Raw genomic sequence first — 6,000 nt, forward strand, 5'->3', positions numbered from 1 at the left:
CTAAACCTAAAAAGGCTTTATATGGTGACTGTCTCTAGCTGCCAGAGTTCCAGGAGCTGAGGATTGATACTCTTCTTTTATATAGCTTTAACATAAAACTGGAAAAGTTGAATTGCACAGAAATTCCATTTGAAATTCAAACTAAGAGAACACACTAAAAACACTTCAAGACAGTAACTTTTAGTTGAGTTCATTCAATTTTTGTATAAAGTTTATCAAATGACCAAGCTCAATCCCCACAGAGGACTGACTAAATAGCAACAAACTGACACAGCATGTGGTCAAACAAGCAACGCATCATCATTTTCACCTATTAACTAGCAAATATCTTGCTATTAAAGGAAGCTCATCCATTACACTTACCATTAGAGGGATGAAGGACTTCTACAGGGTAATGGACAGATCACAACACTTATTTTGGCAACAAATGTAGATTGTGCTCTGAACCAGCATTTACTGACTCTCTCTAATTATGTTATTTAATTGATGGTGGGCTCATTGCCCACATGCAAAAAACTCTCCTCTTATGTTTGATGAAACATAACCTTACTATGTCAAATATACTTTAAAATCCAAGGCACACAAAGCTTCTTGAAAAATATTCTCCAATACAAATAGCATAGGTTCCTTAACTCTATTTGTAGAAAGTCCTACTTGTCACTGTATCAACACGGTAATTATAGCTAACATGACAGCCACTACTCATCAGCAGCCCATCTGGTTTAGAGAAACGAAAGGCACTGCTGGTGCAGTGTGATTAACATGGCTGGTCCACAGAGGGTCTGGAGGAAAACATCTGACAGTAGCAATGCTAGTTTTGCAAGTAAGAAAGCTGACACAAAGTTAAAACTGCAAATGAAGAATTCAAGACTAAGTGACACCTTTAAAAACAAATTTCTGGTAAATTTTGTTAGGTATATTTTACAACAATAAAAAAATTAGAAGTAAAATAACTTCTGAAAGCTTCAAATTTGGATCAAATCTAGCAATATCTTTGGGTAGCTTTTTAACTAACTCAAGAGGCATGCACAAAGAACGCAGAAAACTGTCATAGCAACTTGGTCTTTGTTTCCTCCCATCCCATTCCATTCAGGAGGGCCAGCCTATCAAATGAGATCCTGCTCTTAAGCGTGAAACTACAGAAAGGGGAGAACAGCTGAATGGAGGGTGGGGGAGACAACACCAAAGATAGGGATCCAATTCCAGGGTCACAATCAAAGTTGAGCAAGATGTTTTTCCTTTTTTTTTTTTAAACTACAGTTTCAAAGTAATACCAGAGTACTTGTGCAATCACTCTCAAAAGACACAAACAGAACTCTAGGTCTTCCAGGACAGCAACATTTAGCAAGAAAAATCAAGGTCCCAAAGGCATCAAATAGAGAGTCTCAGGGTCTCTGACTTGGAACTATCCAAGTTATGCCATTGACTGGGTTTGCACAAACCAAAAATAGTAACTATTTCAGTGGCACCTTTTTCCACAAACAATATCATCTTACATCATTTTGCTGAATTCATCTTATACCCTCAAAAGGACCAAAATATTCTAAGTTTTGCAATTCAATAACTGTGCACACTTTGACTCCTCAGTTGGAAAGGAATGTTAAGGATATTTATTGCTCAAACCACTTCAGTAAACTCTCTCACCATACACGAAAACCTGAAATTTGATTTCTCTACCGAGAAATCTGCAAAGCCACCCTGTTCTTGCAATCGAATATAAAACTTCTCATAACCTGTAGAAACCAATGAAACCTAAGTATGCTGCATCTTAACTGTTAGAAAATGGTTTTGAAAGTATAGGGCCCTCTTCCGCCAGGTTAACCTTCCAAAACCTCTTCCAAAACTCCTTGGAAGGTGCAATACAAGACTAGCTTTCCAAAACACAACAGAAGCAGAAAGCCTTGATAGTGCACCAGGAACAGAGCCGACATTAAAAATTAAAGACTCCCCCTAAGACGGCAAGGATATATACAGGATTAAACAGCACAATCCCTCTATGAGAGGGGACTGAATCCACGAGGCAGGGCCAACCCTACACACACATTCTCTCTCTCTCCTCTCTCTCTTTCTCTCACACACACACTCTCTCTTTCTCTCTCTCTCTCTCTACACACACACACACACACACACACACACACACACACACAGCTACCGCCCTGCCAGGGGATGATGAAATGAGGAACGGAAATTAACATTTCAGGCAACGTCTCACATTGTTCCTTGAGGCCAAGGGCTGCTGTTGCAGCCGCCACCGCCGCTGTTTCCCTCCCACCCACCCCCAGTCCCGCCTACCCTACCCCCCCAAACAACACCCCCAGTGCTGCTGCCCCTCTGCGAGCCCACGCACGCCTCCTGCAACCCGGCGCCCCCACTCTCCCTCCAGGGTCCCAGCTCGCCCGCCCCCTCCGGCTTGGAGCCCGAATCCCGCCTGCTCCCATTTCAAAACAGCGATAATAATAGGGACGCTGAGAATAACAACTACCACCGCTACCATGAAGGCGCCCCTCCCGCGGGTCAGAGGTCGGTGCCCCCGCTCCCCAGGTGCCCGGGGCCCTCGGAGCCCACCATCGCCCCTTACGGCTGCCTGGGCCCCCCAGACCCAACCAAGCCCCCCATCAGCCCCTCAAGGCTGCCTCAGGCCCTCAGTCTCTCCTTGGCCCCTCGCAGCCGCGCTTAACCCCCCCAACCCCCCCCCGCGCCCTCCATCAGCTCCTCGAGGCTGTTCGAGCCCCCTAGGCCCACCATCAGCCCCTCACGGCTGTCCTGGGCCCCCAAAGCCCACCTTCAGTCCCTCATAGCTGCCCCAAGCCCTCAGATCCATCCTCAACCCCTCACGGCTACCCCGGGGCCCCCAGACCTCCCAGGCCCGCCCCGGAGGCCACCCTCAGCCCCTCATGGCTACCTCTGGGCCCCCCAAGCCCGCTTCAGAGCCCACCCTCAGCGCTTCAAGGCTGCCCCGGCCCCCAGGCCAACCGTCAGCCCCTCACGGCTGCCCCAAACCCACCCGAGAACATCCTGTAGGCCCCTCACAGCTGCCCGGACTCCGCGAGCCCGCCAAGTCCGCCTGAAACCCACCCTCAGCCCCTCATGGTTGCCCCCAGGCCCGCCCGGATCCCCCCATCGACTCTTCACGGCTGCCCCGGGCCCCCAGGCCCACTCAGAGCCCACTCTCAGCCCCTCGCGGCTGCCGCAAGCCCCCAGGACCACCCGGAGCTACCCCCGTCGGCCCCTCACGGCTGCCCCGGGCCCCAGGCCTGCCCAGAGCTCGTCGCGCTGCTCCGCCCGGCCAGGAAGGCCTGCAGGCCTCGAGGCCGTCCCACAACCCGGCGCCCACCCGACCCCCGCCCCGGCGGCGTTTCTCACCCGGCTCCGAGCGGCGCGGCTCCGCGGGTTCAGCGGTGGCGCGCGGGCGAGGCCATGCAGCCCCGGCCCGGCTCCCGGCCCGCGGCCCGCGCGGGAAGGCGGCGGCGGCGGCGCGGGCTCCGAGACCGGCGAGGCGGCCCCTCGGGCGCGGCCCGACTTGGCGGCGCCGCGGCGGCTCTGGCGCTCACTGAGGGGGCGTCGGGCCGCGCGCTCGGCGGCGGCGCCTCCCCGCCTGGGGCCCTCGCTCCATCGCGCTCCGGCTCGGGTGGCCTCTGGCTCCGGGACCCGCGGCGGCTGCGGCGGGCGCCGGCCTCATGAGACGCCGCCGCCCATTGGCCCGCCGTATCCGCCACCGCCATTGGCCCACCGCTCTGGGCACAGGACTGCAAACGTCACAGCGTCGGGGAGGAAGTGCGCGCGGGGTGAAGGGGCGACGGCAAGATTGACATCTTTTGTGACAGGCATGGGGCGGGAACAGAAGAACGTCCTGGGACGGATTGGTCAAGGTCGTGCGTCCAGGCGCCCAGGTCGTTGGGGCAACGAGCAGCTGGATTGGCTGCCTGAGTCGCAAAAGGGGTGGAACTTTCGCTCTCGTACGTGACAATTGGTCTTTCCAAGTGCCGGAAGCGACGAGAGGAACGGTCGGGAACCAGGGCCTGGTGTTGAAGGAGCTGGAAGACGAAATGTGAGCCAGGCCGGTCTCAGCGCTGGGCTTGGACTGGAGGCCCTCGGCTCTATTCTGAGAGACGCGCCCCGACGGCTCCGCCGAGCTGTGCGTCGTTCACCGACTCCTATGGGCCTACAAAGCGCGGAGCGGTCCATGGGTGTTGTGTAGTAGTGCCTTATTTGGGGCTGAGTCCAGCCCCACTTTAAATGCACGTGCTGCTTGTACTGGAGCTTCAGCTCCATGACCATGGGAGCCTGCGCGGTGGGGCATGCAGGACGTTCGGCTGGATGCCGCTGACCGGACGCAGCCGTGGACATTTAATTCACCTCTCAAGTCCTACCTCACAGGACTATCGGGAAGATTCAACGAGAACCACGTGAAATCCTTAAAACAGTACTTGTCACCTAGGAAACTGAAAGTAATGGTTGTGCTGTAACCAGTCTTTCAGATTCCCCTGGGCAGCCAGATTTTGCTCTTCCCACTCAAAACCAGTAATTTCCCTGGATGAGGGTGGACACCTCACAATAACAGCCAATCCATGGCTTGGCGAGCATCCATGAAAAGATGACCCAAAAGTACCCTATTTGCTTCATTGTAAGAATTACCTGTTAAAATTGATAAAATTCAAACTCCGGACCTCACACTCACCTATTGTATCAATCTAAATGAGAGGGTCTAGGAATTACGATTTGTGGGGAGGAGGAGTTGTCCCTGACAATATTCATTCTTGGGGAAATTTTGAAAAACGCTGATCTTAGTCAATCAAATACTCTCTAGAGAATTTAAAGTAGCAAATATGAATAAGGAGTCAACTTGCCTTGGAAACAATCTGAAAACATACTAAGGCAAAAGCAAAGTGAAGTTCCACAGAAACAGAACCTCTAAAAAGTACACAGTTGTGAAAAGAAATACAGAGTAAAGGGAAAGAAACCATTTATTTAATGCATTAATTCAAAAATGTTTATTGAGGGTCCAGCCCGGTGGCTCAGGTGGTTGGAGCTCCGTGCTCCTAACTCTGAAGGCTGCCGGTTGGATTCCCACATGGGCCAGTGGGCTCTCAACCACAAGGTTGCCAGTTCAACTCCTGGAGTCCCGCAAGGGATGGTGGGCTGTGCCCCCTGCAACTAACTGCAACTGGACCTGGAGCTGAGCTACGCCCTCCATAACTAAGATTGAAAGGACAACAACGTGACTTGGAAGAAAGTCCTGGAAGTACACACTGTTTCCTAGTAAAGTCCTGTTCCCCTTCCCCAATAAAAGCTAAAAAGAAAAAAAAATGTTTATTGAGTGCTATGGGCTAGACACTTTATCAAGCACTGGGAATTCAACAGAAACAGAGCAGGTCTAGTCTCTACCAGCATATGATGTATCATTAGGCTGGGAAAACATGTTCATCAAATAGGTGTAGAAGTACCTAGTTCAAGCTGTGATAAGTGCTTTGAAAGAGAGGTATCAAAGTTATGAACGAAAGTATTCTTTACTGACTGAAAATCAGATCTGGTCTGGGGAGTGGCTTGCAGGACATTTCCCTAAGGTCTTTACACTTGAGCTGCTGCCAGAAGATTAAGGAAGAGCTAACTGAATTAAGATGTGGGGAGAACGACTAAGTCATCTGTCCGATAAGATAGCCCCTAGCTATCCATGACTATTAAGCACTGGAAATGTGGCAAATTCAAATTGACATGTGCTGTGAATATAAAATACACCACTGGATTTTGAAGACTTAGTTCAAAGAAGAATGTAAAATAGCTCACAAGTAAATTTTTTGTATTTATTACATGTAGAAATGATAGCATGTTGAACAATTGCGTTAAATATAGTGTTGAAATTAATTTTACTGTTTCTTTTTCCTTTTTAATCAAGGCTACTAGGAAATTTTAAATAACACCTTGGCTGCATTTGGTTTCTGTTGGACAGCCCTCAGCAAAGGGGCAACCTAACTGGTGTCCCTAAGGTGGAGAGAGGCATAG

The 6,000-nt window shown here is 50.8% G+C and overlaps 1 protein-coding gene across 3 annotated transcripts in view; it reads right to left on the minus strand.

The window, feature by feature from the left end:
• The window catches only part of ANKRD11 (ankyrin repeat domain containing 11), a 192,812-nt gene extending 189,349 nt beyond the window's left edge, over positions 1–3,463 (minus strand). For all 3 annotated transcript variants that reach the window (XM_033128132.1, XM_033128130.1, XM_033128131.1), the window contains exon 1: positions 3,364–3,463. The gene's annotated coding sequence lies outside the window, so the exon portion shown is untranslated. The remainder of the gene's footprint in view (positions 1–3,363) is intronic.
• Positions 3,464–6,000: the final 2,537 nt, after the last annotated feature.

This window comes from Rhinolophus ferrumequinum, chromosome 15 (genome assembly GCF_004115265.2).
Source record: "Rhinolophus ferrumequinum isolate MPI-CBG mRhiFer1 chromosome 15, mRhiFer1_v1.p, whole genome shotgun sequence".
NCBI classification, from domain to species: Eukaryota; Metazoa; Chordata; class Mammalia; order Chiroptera; family Rhinolophidae; genus Rhinolophus; species Rhinolophus ferrumequinum.